A 24,126-nucleotide genomic window follows, 5' to 3' on the forward strand; every position below is an offset into this window, starting at 1 on the left:
AATGGAAAGGAGAGGTCTTGCTGATGCTCCCATTTATTTTAAATGTAAAAATCATAGTTCCTGATGGGTAACAGATCTCCTGGAAACTAGACAAATTGGCCTCAGTTGAGCAAGATAGTTTTAGAATAGCTGAACTAAATGGGAACAAAAACTACAGATATTAAACACTGATTTTCAGCATATAATACTCAAATTGTTGAATTTGCCAACAGATATAGTTGGAACATGGAAAGTTCAGTCAGTCAGCTGCCTGCTTAGGCTCTCATGCTCAAAAAAAAAAGCGATTTTTTTCTTTTTCACAGATTTGAGTATGTTTTTTTATGAACTGACCAAATAGACTTCTATTATTATTACATTGGCATAGAATGGTTCTAGCTGATTTGAGTGTCAACCCATAGGGGGGGCATATGAAAACAGGAATGTGCATGAGCTCTATCAGAGAACAGAATCTTGAGGATTCCCCAATATTTAAAGAATTTCAGTGAGAGAAAAACACTACTGAAATGAAGAATTCAGGGAAATAATTATAGAATTAAATTTTTGTCTTCATTTGGATTCCATAAAAAGCATCCCCCAAGAGGAGGTCTGAGCACAAGGAATTTATTTGATGAATGATCCTAGGAAGTACCAGAATATGCCTGAGAAGAAAAGGAAAGGAAGAGAAAGCCAATAAAAGTTGCTTAATGGAGCAAGTTACAGTTGTGAGCAACCAAAGCTTCACTTCACTGTGTAACTCTGACAGCCAGTGTAGACATATGTCCCAGAATGATCTTTCTTGAGGGGTAATGGAGCTGAAGTATTTGTTTACCATTTGCTGTCAGTCGTTGGGAACGGGTGACTTGTAGGGGCTTTTAATTCCCTGGCACTGCTAGACTACCCCATGCACATTACGAGTGCATTCTGGTGGTTAGAGTGGACCTTCAGGAAAGAGAGGACTTGCTGCTGTTGGTTGTAGGTCTGGGCACCATTGCATGGAAAAGGGTAAGTGCGTAAGAGCTGCGGATGGAATGTTAACAGCGTTCGCTACAGTTTGATGCCCTGAGGACCAAAGGAAGAGAGAGTTCCCAGGAAGAGGAAGTAGTAAACAATGTCAAAAAAGACTGACAAATCGAATAAGGGAAAGAAGAAATGAGGAGTCATAAGCCAAAGGGATAGTACTAATAGAAATGGAGAAAGTGGAAATTTAAAAAGTACATAGAGAATGAATAATTGATGGACTAAGATGCAAGAGGAGATGGGACACACAGTGTGTGAATATTTATGATGAAAATTCAAAATGTGCATGGATACAAAATAAAATTAGCATTAGAAAGAAAAACACCCTTTTACAATTTCATTCATATATCAGCTTATGGGGAGACTCTCCTTGAACTGCCAAATGTGACTTAAGTGCCAATTCTTTTCTTTTCAACATACCCTTTGCTCATTTCTATGATGGAATTTACCACACAGACTCCAAATTATTTATTTGTTGTTTATGCAGAGATGGTATCAGAAACAGAGGGAAGTTAGAGCTCCATTTGGTTCATTTGAACTATAAAGCATTGAATTACTTGGTGCCCAGTAATCTTAGGACACACGAATAGAAACTAAACCAGCATCCTGGGGGATATAAACCCGGTCACAGTGTCTGTCCCAAAAGGAGCATCACGTCCTCGATGTTTTCACCTGACATATTGACGGGTGGTTGCCTTGCAAGTCATCATCAGAATACAGAATGACTTCTTTTAAGCAATTACATTTTTCCTAAAACAGGCTCTAGATGGAGATATTCATCTATTGTTCTTGTGTTTTCTCAACAGTTCAGGTGAACAATATACTCAACAACTAAAAAAAGTAAATTAGAATTATTTCTCATTTTTAAGTCCCTCAAAGACTCATAGAAATGATTTAGAATGTTATTTAAGGCAGATAAGATATGAAAAATACCTCTGAATTGCTAATTCAGGTAATTTATTAAAGTGGGACACTGCTATATGCTCTCTTTTCCTATAAATGTACGTTGTCTTAAAAAGATACAAATCAATGGCCTTTTTATATAAATAGATTTAATCAGAAGTGCAAAGGAGTTAAGACATTTCAATTAATTTTTTTAAATCTGCATTTTATAAAAACAATGGGGAATAGTAAAGTCAATCCACAATGGGGGAAAAAGCAAAATTTGTACATATTCCTGCATAGATTTTAACATTTAGGTAAGGCTTAAGGAATTATTGTTATTATTATTATTATTATTATTATTATTATTATTATTATTATTGAATAATCATATACATCACTCTCCCAGTAAATGAGGTATTCTGCAGCCTGAGTACATAAGATTAGGGTGAGAGAGGAAAGTAAAAGGAAAATTGATAGGGAACCTAGAGAAAGACATGAGCAATGGAAGAATGTGCCCAGCTCCTAACATAATGGGCAAACATTAACCTCTCTGAGGTTCTGTTTTCTCCACTGTCTTATGGGGAAATACTTTCCTGCTGTTAATTATCGCGTGGACTGACTAAGGTAAGCAAAAAAAGAAGATTGTGACAGGGAGGTGCGGTGGGGAGCACGGGTCATGGGTGAGGCCAGGTGGACGTGGGGACTCTGGCTGCTGCCCTGCTTGCTTCGGCCTGTGTCCAGCTGCTCCTTTGCTGTTACTCCCTGGTTGGGAGCAGGCTCTGGCCTGGGGGCTCCAAAGTCGAGCTTGATTAATAGAGGTGCTAAAGACACACACATGTTCTCATCCTGCTGACCACTTCGCATACCTGTGGCCAGGTTAGTGTCTGTGGATTTATCACAAGAACCCACTAGAAATTTTCTGACTGCTATTTTGAACAAAGAAAGAAGCCACTGAGATTTTATATAAACTGTGATGTGCATCTCGAGGCCACTCTGTGGAAAGACATGCACAAGGCCAGCGTCATTCAGCTATACCAGTGCTGGACTCCAAGGTTCCTGAGCCCTTTGCTGCTCCTTGCAAAGCATGGCTGTCATTCTACTGGCTTAAAACCTTTTCTTGTTCACAACATATGAGTGGAGCTCAGCGTCCCCTCTTCCCTCCATTTCTTCCCAACAGGGAATATAGAAGGTGGGATTCACAACTCTCACCAAATGTGAAACACCCAATCTTGTGTCTCTTCTAAGGCAACTGCCCTCTGGGTCTGAGAAAGACATTCCACCCTCAACCAAGGAAAAATAGACTGCTTTCCTGGATTTATTCCAAAACAAAAGATAACACTCCCAAGAAGATAAGAAGATGCATTCTTAGCTAATAAGAGGCAGGCAAACCTCAGAGCTGAGCATCTTGAAGCCAGCAAGCAACAGAACTGTGAGACTTTAGGAACGTAGGTGTGCCATTCAGGACCTATCATTTGATGAAAAGCAAGCAGCAGTTCCGGCCCATGTGCTGGCCTTGCTGAAATCCTGCCACTAACAATGCCAAGATTTCACAGAATTTCCAAAGCAGTTCTTCGTCAACTCAAGGATAAGTTCTCCAAATCTTTCTGTAAGATGTTGATTCTCTGAGACCATGGTCAACTTTCTTCTGACCCACGGGGAGGGGACCATTCTTTTTAAAGTAGGAGCACAAAAAGAAGCAGAAAAGACAATACGTAATTTGAGATTAAATAATTCCATAAATGGCAAATAAGCATTTGCTTTTTGTGTTTTGTTTTGCCCTGGGAAAGTAGAAAAAGCATATAAAATGCAGGATGAAGTGTGAGGATCATTCTTAGATTTCAAGAACCACATGATGTTTCTGGATGCTTGATAAGGGTGTTAATTATACTGAAGACCACCTGCCACAGAAGTAAATTCCATTACAGATCTGTTACCCACTTGTTACAAAAAAAGATGGTGCTAATGTATAATGAATCCTCAGTGAAGTCATATTTCAAAAAACTTAAACTGAGTTAGCTGATAATCAGTTTAATAATTTTGACAGTTTAGAGCTGTACCTTCTGGGCATTTTTTTTTGGACTTGGTTGCTTCCCAGACTGGTTTGAGGAAATCTCATCCAACAAAGTATCGCCATATAGCCCATTTAACCAACCCTTGTGATTTAATTTCTTGGTGACTAGTAGCTTTGGACAGTTTCACGTACTATGCCAGGTGGTTAGCTGACAAGAGACTTTCCAGCAAGCATTTGCCTTGGGAAATTCACCAAGGACCAGCATGTGGCCTGCAGTTCTACAGTTTTGGAAGATAGATTTTATTAGCACACAACACTAGGGATGAAAATGCTCAGTAACTAGAATCAAGAGACATGTAAATTAAGCTGCTACTATAATACATTAACAGGGAAACCTGATAAACAGAAAATGACTGTGACAGTGTTATAAAAGATGTTACATGCAAGGGAGGCATTACATCAGCCTGCAGATGTAAACAGCAGATCCAGGACAGTTATAGCCTCACGGTAAAGGTCACTTCTTGGAAATAAGAAAGTTGTGGTGCTAACCCCTTGATCTGCTTTCCTGATCTTGAAAAGCCATCTGACTTTTCTGTCCCTTGGTTACATACTCTGCAAAAATGGACTGCGGGTGAAGCACCAGAGGTGAAGCTGTCTGTAAGTACACAGCACTAATTAGCCCCAGGATATGGCTTTGTTTCAAGATGTTCAAATTTCCTGAAACTCTAGTTGGTGAGATTGTTCTTATGCCTTTTCAAGTTGGCATTTGAACTTCCAAGATGGAAAAACTTCCTTATTTTTACATGACAAAGGCTGCAGGTGGGATAGGATTTTCTTGCTGCCAGGCCAGGACAAGGAGCACCACAGTTGAATTGCTTCTTTAGACCAGTCTGGGAAATCCCACATGCTAAACCTGGGTGTGTTATTCAAATACAATGATTTTTTTTTGCACATTATTTTTCTGAGAAATGATGTGCAGAATGCAAGTTGTAACACTGTTGATCTTAGACACACACACACACACACACACACACACACACACACACACACACACACACACACACATACACCTACATATCTATTACAGTACTGACCACAAACTTAGTATCTACTTTTCTTATCACTGTGAATGGTACATTGGACGTTATTCCATCAGCTAGGGGCAGACTGACCCCATCACATATTCATGGACTACTGGCTCCATTTGTTGCCCAAACATCTCTATGGCACATACTGAGTTTTCTTTCTTCATTTTGAGTGACACTCATCAATCTCTATGCTTATTTTCCTGTGGTCTTGTTTTCTGTCACTGTTTTGGATTCTAATGAACACTTTTGACTCATAAAGATACACATGTGGTTGCATTGGAAGTTTCACAAAATGCCAAGGCAAATGACATTAAAAGTGGTTTTGTGTGTGTATGTGTGTATATATATGTATATGTATTTTTTTTTAAACTCCAGGAGACTTTATTTGCTACAACAGTGGTCTCCACACATTTTAGACAGTTCTGCCCCCTGAGAAAGAGCATAGGCCTCTGATATTTGCTGTATTCATATTTATGCATGTCCTGCTTAATGGCAGTATATATAATTAGTGAAATCGAATTAATTTTCATTTTTAGATCAAAGCTAATTTTTTTTTTTGAGAGGGCATCTCTCATATTTATTGATCAAATGGTTGTTAACAACAATAAAATTCAGTATAGGGGGGTCAATGCTCAATGTACAATCATTAATCCATCTCAAGTCTAATTCTCGTCAGTCTCCAATCTTCTGAAGCATAACGAACAAGTTCTTACATGGTGAATGAATTCTTACATAGTGAATAAATTCTTACATGGTGAACAGTACAAGGGCATTCATCACAGAAACTTTTGGTTTTGATCACTCATTATAAACTATAAACAATCAGGTCAAATATGAATATTCGTTTGATTTTTATACTTGTTTTATATGTGAATCCCACATTTCTCCCTTTATTATTATTATTTTTATTTTTAATAAAATGCTGAAGTGGTAGGTAGATGCAAGATAAAGGTAGAAAACATAGTTTAGTGCTGTAAGAGGGCAAATGCAGATGATCAGATGATCAGGTGTGTGCCTATGGACTAAGTATTAATCCAGGCTAGACAAGGGCAGCAAAACATCCACGGATGCAGAAGATTTCTCTCAAAGCAGGGGGGGTTGAGGTTCTGAGCCTCACCTCTGTTGATCCCCAAATTCTCACCTGATGGCCCCCCTGCGACTGTGCCTGTCTTAGGTTGTTCCTCCCTTGAGGAATCTTACCCATCTCTGGCTAACCAGTCCTCTTCCGGGGCCATTCAGGGAAATGTAAAGTTGGTAAGTGAGAGAGAAGCCATATTGTTTGAAAAGTTTAGCTTTTTACTTCTTTGCAGATTTATGCCCTGTGGCTTCTATGCCCAGCACTTGTCTCGAGGTATCTTTACCACCTGGAGGAATTATGATACTCGGTAAATTCGATATGAGGCACAAATTCTATTTAAGGGTTGTAATTAGGAAGAAAGAAGAAAAGCTACAGATGTAGCATATGGAAGGAAACATGGGAGGATTGATTATTTCTTTGACATATCTTCTTGTAGAGTACCTTAAGTGTGTATAGGTTTTAAACTACTAACTAATTTGCACACACATATTAACATAATAGGAATACAGTGACATAAACAAAGCAAATCTATAATTACCATCTCCAGTGAAGCCAAGAAAACCATTTAGGCACCCTAGGCATTTGTGAAAATTTGTCTATGATATGATGGATATTGTCTAACTGTACTTGAATCGTCTGAGAGAAATCAGACAAATTAAAGCAGCCCATTTCTGGGATCTGTTCACATACCATATGTTCTTTTAACCGTAGATAGTCTATAGTCATAAGATTTTGGAGTGCTACAACTTGCATCCCTCCCAACTCCTGGTTGAGTTCCAACAGTACAGATCCGGTCAAATTCGTTGTCTCACTGTATGCACATGCCAGCCTAGACATCTCCCTCCTCATTCCTATGACAAGTCCAGGAGACGGTGGGCTGGATGCAGCCATAACTGCAGCATCGTCCGGATACCTGTGGAGGCTTTTTGATGATCATCCCCTGGCACAAGTCCTCCACAGAGTGCTGATGCCGGAAGCTCCTCCTCATATCGTATCTTAGTTCATTTTCTGGGTATCCAAGCTAGGCCTTGATCTTCTGCATAGAAACAAACAGACCCTTTGCCCACACTTTGACATGCCCTCTATACCACTGTGCAGAACTCATTGGAGGTCAGCACACAGTAACTGCTTTTTTTTTTTTTTTTTTTATTAAGAGAAAGGAATATTATCAGAAAAGAGTACCTCCATAGCTGATCATCTGACACCCTTTAAGTGATCAACATTAAGGATATTTAAAGCATGCGTTGATCTTTGATTTACCAATAGTTTTATCCTATCAAGGAGTAATCCCCCTTTTCTTTCTTTCTTTCTTTCTTTTTCTTTTTTTTTAAATTTTTAATCTATACCTACATGAAGAATACTATGTTTACTATGCTCTCCCCTATATCAGGTCCCCCCTAACAACCACATTACGATTACTGTCCATCAGCTTAGCAAAATGTTGTAGAGTCACTACTTGTCCTCTCTGTGTTGTGCAGCCCACCCTCCCCTTTCTCCCTCCCCCCCATGCATGCTAATCTTAATACCCCCCTTCTTCTTCTCCCCCCCTTATCCCTCCCTGCCCACCCATCCTCCCCAGTTCCTTTCCCTTTGGTACCTGTTAGTCCATTTTTGGGTTCTGTAATTCTGCTGCTGTTTTGTTCCTTCAGTTTTTCCTTTGTTCCTATACCCCTCAGATGAGTGAAATCATTTGGTATTTCTCTTTCTCCACTTGGCTTATTTCACTGAGCATAATACTCTCCAGCTCCATCCATGTTGCTGCAAATGGTTGGATTTTTCCACTTCTTATGGCTGAGCAGTATTCCATTGTGTATATGTACCACATTTTCTTTATCCATTCATCTACTGATGGACATTTAGGTTGCTTCCAATTCTTGGCTATTGTAAATAGTGCTGAGATAAACATAGGGGTGCATCTGTCTTTCTCAAACTTGATTGCTGCATTCTTAGGGTAAATTCCTAGGAGTGGAATTCCTGGGTCAAATGGTAGGTCTGTTTTGAGCATTTTGATGAACCTCCATACTGCTTTCCACAATGGTTGAACTAATTTACATTCCCACCAGCAGTGTAGGAGGGTTCCCCTTTCTCCACAGCCTCGCCAACATTTGTTGTTGTTTGTCTTTTGGATGGCAGCTATCCTTACTGGTGTGAGGTGATACCTCATTGTAGTTTTAATTTGCATTTCTCTGATAATTAGCGATGTGGAGCATCTTTTCATGTGTCTCTTGGCCATCTGTATTTCTTTTTTAGAGAACTGTCTGTTCAGTTCCTCTGACCATTTTTTAATTGGGTTATTTGTTTTTTGTTTGTTGAGGCATGTGAGCTCTTTATATATTCTGGATGTCAAGCCTTTATCGGATGTGTCATTTTCAAATATATTCTCCCATACTGTAGGGTTCCTTTTTGTTCTATTGATGGTGTCTTTCGCTGTACAGAAGCTTTTCAGCTTAATGTAGTCCCACTTGCTCATTTTTGCTGTTGTTTTCCTTGCCCGGGGAGATATGTTCAAGAAGAGGTCACTCATGTTTATGTCTAAGAGGTTTTTGCCTATGTTTTTTCCCAAGAGTTTAATGGTTTCATGACTTACATTCAGGTCTTTGATCCATTTTGAGTTTACCTTTGTATATGGGGTTAGACAATGGTCCAGTTTCATTCTCCTACATGAGCTGTCCAGTTTTGCCAGCACCATCTGTTGAAGAGACTGTCATTTCCCCATTGTATGTCCATGGCTCCTTTATCAAATATTAATTGACCATATATGTTTGGGTTAATGTCTGGAGTCTCTAATCTGTTCCACTGGTCTGTGGCTCTGTTCTTGTGCCAGTACCAAATTGTTTTGATTACTATGGCTTTGTAGTAGAGCTTGAAGTTGGGGAGTGAGATCCCCCCTACTTTATTCTTCTTTTTCAGGATTGCTTTGGCTATTCGGGGTCTTTGGTATTTCCATATGAATTTTTGAATTATTTATTCCAATTCATTGAAGAACGTTGCTGGTAATTTGAGAGGGATTGCATCAAATCTGTATATTGCTTTGGGCAGGATGGCCACTTTGATGATATTAATTCTTCCTAGCCATGAGCATGGGATGAGTTTCCATTTATTAGTGTCCCCTTTAATTTCTCTTAAGAGTGACTTGTAGTTTTCAGAGTATAAGTCTTTCACTTCTTTGGTTAGGTTTATTCCTAGGTATTTTATTCTTTTTGATGCAATGGTGAATGGAATTATTTTCCTGATTTCTCTTTCTATTGATTCATTGTTAGTGTATAGGAAAGCTACAGATTTCTGTGTGTTAATTTTGTATCCTGCAACTTTGCTGTATTCCGATATCAGTTCTAGAAGTTTTGGAGTGGAGTCTTTAGGGTTTTTTATGTACAGTATCATATCATCTGCAAATAGTGACAGTTTAACTTCTTCTTTACCAATCTACATTCCTTGTATTTCTTTGTTTTGTCTGATTGCCGTGGCTAGGACCTCCAGTACTATGTTAAATAACAGTGGGGAGAGTGGGCATCCCTGTCTGGTTCCCGATCTCAGAGGAAATGCTTTCAGCTTCTCGCTGTTCAGTATAATGCTGGCTGTGGGTTTATCATATATGGCCTTTATTATGTTGAGGTACTTGCCCTCTATTCCCATTTTGCTGAGAGTTTTTATCATGAATGGATGTTGAATTTTGTCAAATGCTTTTTCAGCATCTATGGAGATGATCATGTGGTTTTTGTCTTTCTTTTTGTTGATGTGGTGGATGATGTTGATGGATTTTCGAATGTTGTACTATCCTTGCATCCCTGGGATGAATCCCACTTGGTCATGGTGTATGATCCTTTTGATATACTGTTGAATTCTGTATGCTAATATTTTATTGAGTATTTTTGCATCTACATTCATCAGGGATATTGGTCTGTAATTTTCTTTTTTGGTGGGGTCTTTGCCTGGTTTTGGTATTAGGGTGATGTTGGCTTCATAGAATGATTTTGGGAGTATTCCCTCTTCTTCTATTTTTTGGAACCCTTTAAGGAGAATGGGTATTATGTCTTCTCTGTGTGTCTGATAAAATTCCAAGGTAAATCCGTCTGGCCCCGGGGTTTTGTTCTTGGGTAGTTTTTTGATTACCGTTTCAATTTCTTTGCTCGTAATTGTTTTGTTTAACTTTTGTGTTTCTTCCTTGGTCAGTCTTGGGAGGTTGTATTTTTCTAGGAAGTTGTCCATTTCTTCTAGGTTTTCCAGCTTGTTGGCATATAGGTTTCATAGTAGTCTTTAATAATTCTTTGTATTTCTGTGGAGTCTGTCGTGATTTTTCCATTCTCATTTCTGATTATGTTGATTTGTGTTGATTCTCTTTTTCTCTTAATAAGTTGGGCTAGAGGCTTATCTATTTTGTTTATTTTCTCAAAGAACCAGCTCTTGGTTTTGTTGATTTTTGCTATTGTTTTATTCTTTCAATTTTGTTTATCTCTTCTCTGATCTTTATTATGTCCCTCCTTCTGCTGACTTTAGGCCTCATTTGTTCTTCTTTTTCCAGTTTCGATGTGGTCTGGATGTTGTCCTGTGTCCTGTGGGCTCTATTTTAGGAAGATTTTTCTTTGTTATATTTTCATAGCTCTATGTGTTTTTGGGAGGAGATTTCCACTGCTCTGCTCACGCCGCCATCTTAGCTCCGCCCTCTATGTATATGTATTTTAGTAAGCGCAATCAAGGAACTGTTTTAGGAAGCAGATGGTCAAAATCAGCCTTTAAATAGAGGTTGGGGAATGCCTTTTCAATAGAGCATATTTAATCAGAGGGAGTGACCAACATAAAACAGAAACTGGAAGAGACGATGGCCACAGATGACGATTTCAAGTGTATGCTGCCCGGAATGTGTTTCCATGGGGCCTGTGCTTTGATCTTATAACAAATTCACTTAACAACTGTGCTTCCAAAGGAATATTCCTGTCCCCACTGCTACACTACAGTAAATATGGGTTTTGACTCCAATTTCAGTGTGGTAGGTTTCTCCATCACAAGTAATTCTCAGACACCAGCCAAGTGTCCTACAATTCAACTCAATTCTGACACTATCTACCTGGAGACAGTGTCAGAATCCACGGATGAAAGGCTCAGTGCCACAAGCTTGCCTTCCATTCAGATGCCAGCCACAAGGTCAGATTGTTATCTGTGCTTCTGACAGCCAGATACTGATTGGAAGTTCCCAGTACCCCTTCCTTGGATTCAATTCATTTGCTAGAGTGGCTCACAGAATTCCAGAAACCCGTTTACTCACTAGATTATTGGCTTATTACAAAGACTATGAAGCAATAGGCAGCTGAAGAGATATACAGGGACAAGTCCTGAATAAAGGAACCTGTATCTTTATGGAGTTTGGGGCCTGGCACTGTGGAATGTTGAAGCACTCTGCTTCACCAGCCTGGAAGCTCTCTGAACTCCCTCCTACTGGTTTTTGTGGAAGGCTTCATTACACAGGCCACTGGCGATTGATTCAACCTCTAACTCCTATCCCCTCCCAAGACACAAAACAAAACAAAACCCCTTTCAGGTCCAGCCCTCTCTTTCTGATTGGTTCCTGTGCCAATCAGCCCCCATCCTTAGGTGCTTTCTGAAAGGTATCTCATTAAAAAAAATGTGGAAAGGGGCTGGTTCTGAATAATAAGACAGTCATTTCACCTTCATGGCTCTGAAGCAATTTCAGGAACTGAGGACACAGACCAAACATTATGACAAAAGAGGCTCCCATTGTTTTGAGGTTGTTTTTATACTTTTTTCAAGTTGGTATTTGAACTTCCAAGATGGAAATACTTTCTCATTTTTACATGACAAAGGCTGCAGGTGGGATAGGATTTTCTTTCTGCCTCCTCTTTGTTGATGCAGGGTCAGGACAAGGAGTGTCAGAGTTGAATTGCTTCTTTAGGCCAGTCTGGGAAATCCCACATGCTGAACCTGGTGTGTTAGGTTTAATTCCAAAGGGTTTGGGAGTTGTGAGCAAGGAAGCTATGAGCCAGGAACTGTGGATGAAAACTAAAGATACATTTCTCTTTCTTTTTTTTACAGAAAACAAAACTTTTAATTTTAACTTCTATTTTTTTTCTATTTTTAAAATTAAGGTATCATTGATACATAATCTTATTAAGATTTCACATGAACAATATTGTGGTTTCAACATCCACCCATATTATCAAGTCCTAACTGGCCCCCACCCCACCATTGCAGTCATTGTTCATCAGTGTAGTAAGATTCTAGAGAATCATTACTTGTCTTCTCTGTGCTATACTGCCTTCCCCATGACGCCCTTATATTATGTGTGCTATAATGCCCCTTAATCCCCTTCTCCCTCCTTCCTCACCCATCCTCTCCACCCCCTTTCCTTTGGTAACTGCTAGTCTCTTCTTAGAGTCTGTGAGTCTGCTGCTGTTTTGTTCTTTCAGTTTTGCTTTGTTGTTATACTTCACAAATGAATGAAATTATTTGGTACTTGTCTTCTCTGCCTGGCTTATTCCACTGAGCATAATACCCTCTAGCTCCATCCATTTTGTTACAAATGGTAGGGTTTATTGTCTTTTTATGGCTAAATAATATTCCACTGTGTGTATGTACCACCTCTTCTTTATCCATTCATCTACAGATGGACACTTAGGTTGCTTCCATATCTTCGCTGTTGTAAATAATGCAGTGTTAAACATAGGGGTGCATATATCTTTTTGAATCAAGGATCTGGTTTTCTTTGTGTAAATTCCTAGGAGTGGAATTCCTGGGTCAAATGGTAATTCTGTTTTTATTTTTTGAGGAACCTCCATATTGCTCTCCACAATGGTTGAACTAATTTACATTCCCACATCTTCACCAGCATTTGTTGTTTCTTGTCTTTTGGATGATGGCCATCCTAACTGCTGTAAGGTGATATCTCACTGTGGTTTTAATTTGCATTTCCCTAATGTTTAGTGGTGTGGACCATATTTTCATGTGCCTGTTGACCATTTGAATTTCTTCTTTGGAGAAATGTCTGTTCAGATCCTCTGCCCATATTTTAATTTTTTAAATCTGTTTATTTGTTTTTTGGGTATTGAGGCATGTGAACTTTTTATATATTTTGGATGTTAACCTGTTATCAGATAGGTTGTTTATGAATATATTCTCCCATTTTGTAGGATGCATTTTTGTTCTGCTGATGGTGTGTCCATTGCTGTACAGAAGCTTTTTAGTTTGATTGTCCCATTTCTTCATTTTTGCTTTTTGTTTCCCTTGCCTGAGGAGATATGTTCAGGAAAAATTCCTCATGTTTATATTCAAGAGATTTTTACCTATGTTTTCTTCTATGAGTTTTATGGTTTCATGACTTACGTTCAGGTCTTTGATCCATTCTGAATTTACTTTTGTGTATGGAGTCAGACAATAATCCAGTTTCATTCTCTTGCATGTAGCTGCCCAGTTTTGCTGACACCAGTTGTTGAAGAGGCTGTCATTTCCCCATTGTATATCTAGGGTTCCTTTATTGTATACTAATTGACCATATATGCTTGAGTTTATATCTGGCCTCTCTATTCTATGGATCCATGGTTCTGTTCTTGTGCGAGTACCAAATTGTCTTGATTACTGTGGCTTTGGAGTAGAGCTTGAAGTCAGGGAGCAAGATCCCCCCGAGCTTTGTTCTTCTTTCTCAGGATTGCTTTGGCTCTTTGGGGTCTTTTGTGGGTCCATGTGAATTTTAGAACTATTTGTTCTAGTTCATTGAAGAATGCTGTTGGTATTTTGACAGAGATTGCAATGAATCTGTAGATTGTGTTAGGCAGGATGGCCATTTTGACAATATTAATTCTTCCTATCCAGGAGCATGGGAAATATTTACATTTTTATTGGTGTCTTCTTTATTTCTCTCGTGAGTGTCTTGTAGTTTTCACAGTATAGATCTTTCACCTCCTTGGTTAGGTTTACTCCTAGGTATTTTATTCTTTATGATGCAATTGTAAATGGAATTGTTTTCCTGATTTCTCTTTCTGCTAGTTCATCATTAGGTTATAGGAATGTAACAGATTTCTGTGTATTAATTTTGTATCCTGCAACTTTGCTGAAATTAGTTATTAGTTCGAATAGTTTTTATGTGTGTATTCTTTAGGGTTTTTTATGTCCAATATCATGTCGCCTGCAAAAAGTGACAGTTTAACTTCTTCCTTACCAATCTGGATGCCTTTTATGTCTTTGTGTTGTCTGATTGCCATGGCTAGGACATCCAGTACTCTGTTGAATAAAAGTAGGGAGAGTGGGCATCCTTGTCTTGTTCCTGATCTTAAAGGAAAGGCTTTCAGCTTCTCGCTGTTAAGTATGATGCTGGTTATGAGTTTGTCATGTGTAGTTTTTATTATGTTGAGGTACTTGCCCTCTATTCCTGTTTTGTTGAGAGTTTTTATTATGAATGGATGTTGAATTTTGTCAAATGCTTTTTCAGCATCTATGGAGATGATCATGCGGTTTTTGCCCTTCTTTTTGTTGATGTGGTGGATGATGTTGATGGATTTTTGAATGTTCTACCATCCTTGCATCCCTTGCAATGCATTCATTTTAGGAGACTTGATCATGGTGTATGATCCTCTTGATGTATTTTTGAATTTGGTTTGCTAATATTTTGTTGAGTATTTTTGCATCTGTGTTCATCAGGAATATTGGTCTGTAATTTTTTTTTTCTGTGATGTCTTTGCCAGGTTTTGATAGTAGGTTGATGCTGGACTAATAGAATAAGTTTAGAAGTATTCCATCCTCTACTTTTTGGAAAACTTTAAGGAGAATGGGTATTAGGTCTTCTCTAAATGTTTATCAAAATTTAGTGGTGAAGCCATCTGGTCCAGGTATATTGTTCTTAGGTAGTTTTTGATTACCAATTGAAATTCATTGCTGGTTATTGGTCTATTCAGATATTTTGTTTCTTCCTGGATCAGTCTTGGAAGGTATTCTTCTAGAAAGTTGTCCATTTCTTTCAGGTTATCCAATTTGTTAGTATATAGTTTTTCATAGTATTCTCTAATAATTCTTTATATTCCTGTGGTTTCTGTAGTGATTTTTCCTTTCTCAATTCTGATTCTGTGTGTGTACACTCTCTTTTTTTTACTGATGCTTAGGGTTTATCTATTTTATTTTATTTTCTTGAAGAACCAGCTCTGGTTTCATTAATTCTTTCTATTGTTTTATTCTTCTCAATTTTATTTATTTCTCCTCTGATATTTATTATTTCCCTCTTTCTACTGACTTTAGGTCTCATTTGTTTTTCTTTTTCTAGTTTCATTAGTTGTGAGCTTAAACTATTCATTTGGGATTGTTCTTCTATCCTGAGGTAAGCCTGTATAGCTATATATACCTTCCTCTTAGAACTGCTCTCACTGTATCCCACAGGTTTTGAGCTCTTGGGTTGTTGTTTTCACTTGTCTCCATGTATTGCTTGATCTCTGTTTTTATTTGGTCATTGATCCATTGATATTTAGGAGCATGTTGTTAAGCCTTCATGTGTTTGGGCTTTTTTGTTTTCTTTGGGTAATTTATTTCTAGTTTCATACTTTTGTGATCTCAGAAGGTGGTTGGCACAATTTCAATATTTTGGAATTTACTGAGGTTTTTTCATGGCCTAGTATGTGATCTATTGTGGAAAATGTTATGTGTGCACTTGAGAAGAATGTGTATCCTGCTGCTTTTGAGTTGAGTGTTCTGTAGATGTCTGTTAAGTCCATCTGTTCTAATGCATTGTTCAGTGCCTCTGTTTCCTTACTTATTTTCTGTCTGGTTGAATTGTCTTTTGGAGTGAGTGGTGTGTTGAAGTCTCCTCAAATGAATGCATTGCATTCTATTTCCCCCTTTAATTCTGTTTCACATATTTAGTGCTGTTAGGTCCATCTGTTCTAATGCATTGTTAGAAATGTGAAACAGTATTTGTTTCACATATTTAGTGCTCCTATATGGGATGCATAGATACTTATAATGGTTATATCTTCTAGTTGGACCAACCCCTTTATCGTTATGTAATGTCCTTCTTTGTCTCTTTTTTACTTTCTTTGTTTTGAAATCTATTTGTCTGATATAAATCCAAAGATACATTTCTTGTTATAAATCTCAACATAGGAAAGTTACTTGCAGAATATTAAGGTAAAGATCATGGATTTAGAAGCAGATGGACCTGGATTTGAATATGGCATCAAAAAGTAGTTAACTGTGTGATTTTGGGTAAGTCTTTTAATCCCTCGACATTTGTTCTGTGAAGCAGCATCCAGATCCTCTCCTTCAGGACTGCAGCACCAATGCTCCAAGTTGAGGAGAACTTTGCGGCTGGAAGCTTTCAGTGCCTCCCTGAGAACTGCTCTCAGCTGCAGGGAGTGGCCTCATCCTACTGTTAGAGTAGGCAGTTAGACATAAGCAGGAGAAAGGGGCCTGCCAATCACCAAGAAGGACTCCTCCCTGGCCAACCTTTAAGTCCTCATTAGTTCCCAGTTCCAAAGTCAAGGACACCTAGCTTAGGGGGCCCAGAAAGTCAAGGACACCTAGACTATCAAGAAGTCCAGGACCATAGGGGCTTCCCTGATTACAGGGCATGCATAAGGTCTGAAGATCTTGTCTAAAAGTAACCCCACCTCATTAAAATAACATCTAAATCTAATTATTACTGTGGTTTTGGCCCCCTTATGGGCTATGCTTTGGTACTCATGGACTGAGAACAAGGTTATATATCCTAGAGATGTCAATCAACCTGCCACACAAATCTTGTAAGACATAGGGCAGGACTTCCTGCCAGCTTAAGAAAAAATAATAGCCAACTTAACCCTAATAGCAAGGATGCTTCTGGTTTCCAGACTGCCGCTCTCCTGTCCTGAGAATGTACTTTTTGCTTTAACCCAATAAATTCCTCACTGCCTTTTCTTGTTATCTGATCTTCAACTGAATTCTTTTCTTCTAGAAGATAAGAACTGGAGAAACACACCACATTCAACTAGTAACACTACATTACATTTCCTCTCTTGGGGCAGCACGTCCCCAGTGACTGTTTCATGCAGAAGTCTAAAGCCTTTCTCCCTCACCTTGTGTTGGGAAGCTCTGAAAGACCATTCCGTTTCCAGAGCTTCTGAGGTATCTTGTGGGGTCTTTGTTCAGACTAATCCATTTCTTCCTCTGCCCCCTCCTCCACAGATGGCTCTCCCCAAATTAGTGAACACAGTTGTCTGTCTCAGAGTCTGTTTCCCCTAGGACAATGCAACCCTTCTTTGAGTATCTGCATCCTTGTAACAGTGTGGACCACGTCACAGTTTTGTAGGAAATTGAAATGCGATTCATAGAAAGCATGACATGCTCTCTGACACTTCAGTAAGTGAAGAAAGATGTGTTGTTCCTGTTCCTGTAATGCTGCTGGAAGGCTTTCCTCCCCGGGGCTTCTTCCTGCTTTCACCTTCCTCTTTCAGCCCTAAGCTTCTCAAACACTTTCATGTCGGCCACAGTCTTTTCCTTTCCAGGCACTAACCCTAGCTCACTAGAATCTGTTGTTTGAATTTCCTTGTTAACACCCTGTTTCTTCATGTGGAATAAGGCCTAAAATTAAGTCCCAGTATTACGTGGTCCTGGATGTCTGGGCAAAGCAGGAGTACCTCCAGCATCCTAATCATAAGTTCACCTTCCTACGCTGCTCCTGGGAATAGGATTTCCAGCTAAACAGCCCTCTTATCCTGGGGACCAGGCACAGTGTCTGCTCTCTTTGAGTAGCAGCCTTCAGTTCCCTACCAGCCTGTGGATTTATTCAAATGAGATGTTGGAGACAAAGAAATTTCCTCTACCCCTCAAGGTTCTTCTAGCTGCTAAGAATCAAATTGGCATGACAGATTGACAGGAGAAAAAAACAAATTTAATTAAGATTTAATTATGTAGGTACAAAGAAGCCATAGACAGAGATTCCAAAGGCAGTTGGGGAGAATGAGGTATATATGTCATCCTGACCTAAGGAGAAGCAGGTAGGGTTTTGAGACTTCAAAGGAAAAGACAAACCATTCACAGGAAAATGAAGAGAGTCAATGTTTGGCAAACAAAATACCTGATGGGACACATGCAAAAAATGGGACACAGAAAGAAATTTTAACAAGCTTCCTGTTTAGCACTCCTAGTTTACATTTTTTTCTTTTATAATGAAAACAGCGTTTTTATTTTATCCACTCAAAAATTTCATTATATAAAGACAACTTGAAAAAGAGAAATTTCAAATCAGGGCAAGGCAGACTTTTTGAGGAGAAACGGGGCCCAGAATCAAAGGCCAACATCAGGTAAGTGCCCGGTAATGCCCTGATAGGGAGGAGAGCTCCATGGTAGCGGCTCCCCTCCTGCAGCAGCTCCTGCATCTAAATTCTTTTTTGTAGTTTTTGGGGGTGTCAGGAGGTGAAAGTATTTTCCTGAGTCTTTGGGCCTTGATGCTTTTCAGCTCAAAATAATCTGCATGCCAAATGGCACATCTTGGGGCAGCCTACCCTTGGTCCCTCTAGGACCAGCCACATCCTCCCGTGGGAACTGGGCGTCCACCCCCCTCTTGATGCTACAAAGCCTGGCTCCCACTCTCCCTGGTTGTTAATCGGTTCCTGCTTGCACAGGCATGTGCCCTGCATTGGCGCCCGTGCCCTCCTCTCCCAGGCTGTGAGTGTGTGGGACTATAAATTACTTCCATCCCCTCTGTCCGGCATCAGTTGTGTGTTTTACCATTCTCATAACCCCAAGGCAAGAATCCATTCCTCACCAATAGGAAGCAGAAGGGTTTAAAACACTCCACTAAAAGAAATGGACCCTTTTCAAAATGGCCTGCTATGACCTTCTGTCTGAGATAAGAACTGTAAATGAAGCTCCAGTCACCTCTAGGGTGCGGCATTGGCTGTCACAAAGGCACCTTATTTCAATAATTAGGCCCTTGGTTTCTTCTGCAGTTCTTCCCAGACCCCTGAACCCTCTACCATTTCCCTAGATAGTATTTTCCATGTCCATATATGAATTTTGAATGCCCAAAGCCTACTTAGGGAAATTGAGATGGATTCAGTGTCTTCATCAAAAGATACAACTATAATGAATGTTATCTCAGTCATCAAAACACACTCCCAGTTGCTGAATTCAACTTTTATCTGTTCTTTTCTATATCTTTCATTGATTTGCATGTTTCACTTACCCCACTTCCAGCTAATTATTCTCAAATACCTCTCTATGTTGGCTTTACTCCAAAGAGCAGTTTCACATTTCTGATTATCAAATTGATAATTCAGATGACGGTTCTGCCACCAACTCTAATTCTATATTTTAAATGAAATTTTGTTTCCTTCAATACAAGCTTCCCTTTATGGCTGACTTACTCCTAATCATCCATTTTTCCTCCATCTACCTTTCCCAGCCTCCCTTGCAGAAAAGTTGAAGTCATGCGCCTAGTTTGGCCAATGGACTGCGAGCAGCAGTGCTAAGGGTTGCTTCCGAAATGGGCAATTTAGAGCCAGTTTCTCTGCTGTCTCCACTTCTCTCTTCCTACAATGCCTCAGAAGCCAAATGTTCCAGATGGCATAGTTGTAAGAAGAAGGAGAGTGTCTGCCCCACACTAGAATTTACCAGAATGTAAAATAATCCTTTATTGTGTTAGCCACTGAAATTTCCATATTTGTTACCAAGGATTAGAGTGCCAGTTCTGACTAATAAGATTTCCTAGCCGTGCAATGTGTCTACTTGGAACTCTCAAGCACTATGCAAAAAGCTGCCAGCCCCAGCACGTTACTTGCAAGCAGAGATGTGACTGTAATGTGCCTCATCTGATTTTTCTTTGTTTAGGTGATTCCATAAATCCAGATCTTCATGAGAAATCTCCCAGCTTTTAAATATTGATTCAAATTTGTTAATCACTATTTGGGCCACACAAAATGTCTGTGGGCTATATTCTGCTCATGGGCCACTTGTTTACAATTCCTGAACTGAATGTCCTTTGAGTCTATCTCAGTTGTGAGTGTTAGTGTCTGCCCATGAAGTAAATTGGAGTAAACAGGATTATGCTATGATCCTATAATCTGAGGAAATCCACTGGGCAGATGTTCATTCATTGGTCCAGAATAATACTATGAAATTTCATTATAACATTTCCTGCTTTAAAAATAAAAAATGAAAACAAATAAACAAAAGTCCTATACAATGGTTCCTTATTTTCCACTCTGATATGCTTTCATTCTTCCTTTTGCTATTCAGAGGTCCCTTCAATATAGAACTGCCTGGTCTTAAAACCTTGTACCACACACACTGCAGGCAATCTTGTCTTCATGTGAAAGTGCTGTGTTAATTTCTTTGTGCTTGTATATCTTTTCTACTATGCTTGCCACCATGTGATCATTCATGTTCCCTCTGTTCAACCAAATCATATCAATCCTTTAGCATCATTCAACTCATTCAGGGCAAACTTTCTGAATCACTACAGTCATCACAGGACTACTTTTATTTTGAATCCTTAAAGCATTTATAGCTCAGAACACATTAGTTGCCTTTAAATACATTATCATGTATTAGTAGTACTATTACAAGGACAATGGCACTCTCTCAGAGCAGGATGAAGGCTGTGCCAGTTCCTGATGCATTCCACTTTTGTATTTCTCAAAGTGCTCAGCACTATTCTTTAGCATTTGCGGCAAATTTGTACTAAGTTTACCAGTGCTTGAGACTGTTTTACTCTAATACACCATCACAACTGTATTGGTAACAACCTTTTGAGTGGCTAGGTGAGGCCATAGTTTGAATGCAGCCCATGTCTGGTGGCAGGCAGAGGGAGGGGCAGAGAGAAAGAGAGGAAGGAAGTGGGGGCAGGCCAGAGGGACAGGGCAGGCTGGATTCCAGGAGGTCTATATGTCAAGCAGGTTTTTAAGTATTTATTATTATTATTATTACTTTCAGTTTTTTATTTTGTTTCAGACCGCTGAGCAAGGCATTTACATTCTAATATATCTCCTTAACAATAACTAACTAAATGAAAGATTACTTATATGTAAAAAGGCAAGAGAGAAACATCATAATTATCAAACAGAGAATTTGGGTCCCCAAATAAACTATCTTACAATAATCAAACTTGCTTTCTCAAGCATTATTGTATTGGTAAAAATGAAAAGAAAAAACCCACCTCACATTGAAAAAAAAATCTGTAGGCTTGTAGAGCAAGACACCATTTTTATGTACTAAATAAATCCTTCAACTATTTTACACAAATTTAAATTTTCAAAAAATAGGTCAACTATTTACCCACTGTTTGGTCAAATAAAATACCACTGATGAAAATGAGATTAAACTAGACTGCAAATTGTATCCTACAAATAGCACCAGCATGTCACTGAGGCTGGGTATGCATGCATATTATATACATGTGAAACGGCTAGCTGATACACACACTACTTCCATCAATAGTTTTACCCTATCAAAGTCCTGTAGATTATCTTGAATCGAACTGCAAAGAAACAGCAAAATAAAAATATTCTGATTATTGTCGATATACATTTAGGTATTTAAAAAAATGTGAGAATTATAAGGCTTTGGGGGCTTAAGGATTACTAAACATAAGATAAAAACCAACAATGGTTAATTAAATACCTGAATATGGACAGCATATTCAACATACCCATGCAGAGTGCACATGGTGAATGTATATTACAGAACTCTGGCTTCTACAAGTCTACTTTTGTTATTTTACTTTAAGTTTTTTGGGCCTAAGATGCTTAAAAAATGGAGATTTCATCAAGTAATATTACATTGAGTTCTTCTGTTCTGATAACTGAATTTAAAAAGAGGTATGGTCGAGGGTTGTAGACCTTTCTATGCTTGGTACTTCTAAGGCCAAATTGACTTTTATTGTGATGTGATATTTTAATTAACACTATGCTAAGAGATATAATTGACAGCATTATGGTTTTGTCTACAGCATGCAAGTATCTTATTGCTGAAATATTCTGAAATGAACCCAATAAACCTTTTCCATTTCCAGTAATCTGAGAGATAGGTCTGACAATTTTTACCAGTTACAACTAACCTGGGCTGAGGACAGCTGTGTTGAAGCCCTGCAAACCAAAGCTGGTCATCCAAAAATCTAAACCACTAATCCATTCATGATAGAAAAATGAGCAACCAGAGTAAAGAGAAACACATGATTAATCAAGTAACCAATCAACAATCCCTCTCTGCTACTTGAGCTAATAGTTATTGGAGGCTTGAAGTTTCTGCCTTCGTTATTTATTGCCAGAGTTTCTGTGCCAAATGCGACAGCTCTATTAAACCCCTTGCTCAGCAGAACCTGTAGTCAACTAATTAGTCATTTTTTTCCATTTAAAAATGGGGTATTTTGTACTAATGCACACCACTTCATCCTTCTGCAGAGGATCATATCCATTCTGTGCTCCTGCACACATGCCTATATTGTCTCTCTGTTTTAGTTGTGAGTGTTATCGTTGCCCACGAAGTAAACTGGAGTGCTGGTGTTGAATTCAGAACCATTCTGGGTGTTCTGTTTCTTCGATGGCTCAGATAGCACCCCTCAAAGCTAGCTTTCCACTCATGGGACACCAAACTGGAATAGGCTGGGGGAAGCTCTAAGGACTCCACTCCTATCAGCCATCTCCCCAGCCAGAGCTGATGATCAGCAGTGGAGTTCCATCTCAGAGCTACACATATGTATTCAGAATGACTTAAAGCACATTCATGAGATGGAGCCTATAGTCTTGGGCTCTAAATTTGTCACTTGCCTTGTGTCAGTGCATTGTGATGCTTGCAGTATTCTCTAATAGTCCCTGTGTCTGTCCTGGTGAGTGACAGACCACTGTTCTTGGTTAAAATGCAGTCTTTCATGGTATTAAGAACTGAGTTGTCAAACTGAGCAGATAACATAGCACATCAACCAGTAAAGATACTTCTGGTAACCCATCCAACTGAATGTGAGAGGCTGTTTTGGTAAAGCACCAGTTTCTATTCTGTTCTCACACACCACTAGGGGGCGTGATCTCTCCTGTTGAAGTAAGTCCTCTGCCGCATTAGCTCCATGCTCTGTGACTTCAGGCAGTCACCTCATGGCTTAGTAGTCTCCTGTTCAGTGGTGTCCACCTCTTGTGAAAGATACCAATTACTCACTCCACAGCTTCCCAAGGGTTCCTTTAAATCATTAAGATGCTGTACCAGGATGTCCTTTGTGATGCTGCCTATGTGATCTCTGGGACAATGAGTTAATCCTTTTCGAGTCATGGTCTTTTTTGAGTCTTGAAAAGTTTATAGACTCTTTCCCAGGAAAATGACCATGCACGGCATGCTCCTGAGTGTCCCGCGGCTCCTGCAGCCCTAGCCCAGCTCTTACCAGTCCCAAGGTCCCTGTCCTCCTGCAGTAGCAGCTTAGGCTCCAGCTTAGGCTCCCTTTGTCAGACTGCATGGCTGGTGGCCGTGCCTCACGTCCTTGACTATCCCAGACCTTCCGAGCCATTGAGCACCTGAAGCAGCTCTTTGGAGGGAGGAATGGACCCTGAGAGAGCCAGAACGCTTTGCTTTGATGTTGTACACCTCAGCTGCCTTCAGCGAGAGGCTTTCTCCTTCTAAATTACTTGAGCAGTGTTGACGATGAGAAAGAACAAAAAATGATCATTGTATTTGGGTGCATATGGCCCCTCTCAGCCTGTGGGGGATGGTGTGGATGTTGGGGCAGGGGGGCAAAGGGGGCCAGGTCAAGTGATCGTTTTATAACAAAGCAATCAGTAAACCAAGCTGAGCTGTTGGTTGACCTAAATCCTAACTCTCAACTCCAGCCCCTGAATGCACCTAGCAATTACAGTGGTCCCCCTTTATCCATGGGGATAGGTTCCAAGACTCCCAGTGGATGCCTAAAATTGTAGATAGTACCGAACCCTGTATGTTCGATTTTGTTCTTATATGTACATACCTATTATAAAGTAAAATGTGAAATTAGGTACAGTAGGAGATTAACAAAAATAACTAATCATAAAACAGAACAATTGTAATATACTACAATAAAAGTGTGAATGTGGCACCTCTCTTCCTCAAAATATCTTACTGTACTGTACTCACCCTTTTTTACT

General features: G+C 39.3%; 1 pseudogene; it reads right to left on the reverse strand.

The window, feature by feature from the left end:
- Positions 1-2,484: 2,484 nt before the first annotated feature.
- Positions 2,485-23,284, reverse strand: LOC118971254 (cytokine receptor-like factor 3; annotated as a pseudogene).
- Positions 23,285-24,126: the final 842 nt, after the last annotated feature.

The sequence above is a fragment of the Manis javanica genome, chromosome 1, assembly GCF_040802235.1.
Source record: "Manis javanica isolate MJ-LG chromosome 1, MJ_LKY, whole genome shotgun sequence".
In the NCBI taxonomy this organism is placed as follows: domain Eukaryota; kingdom Metazoa; phylum Chordata; class Mammalia; order Pholidota; family Manidae; genus Manis; species Manis javanica.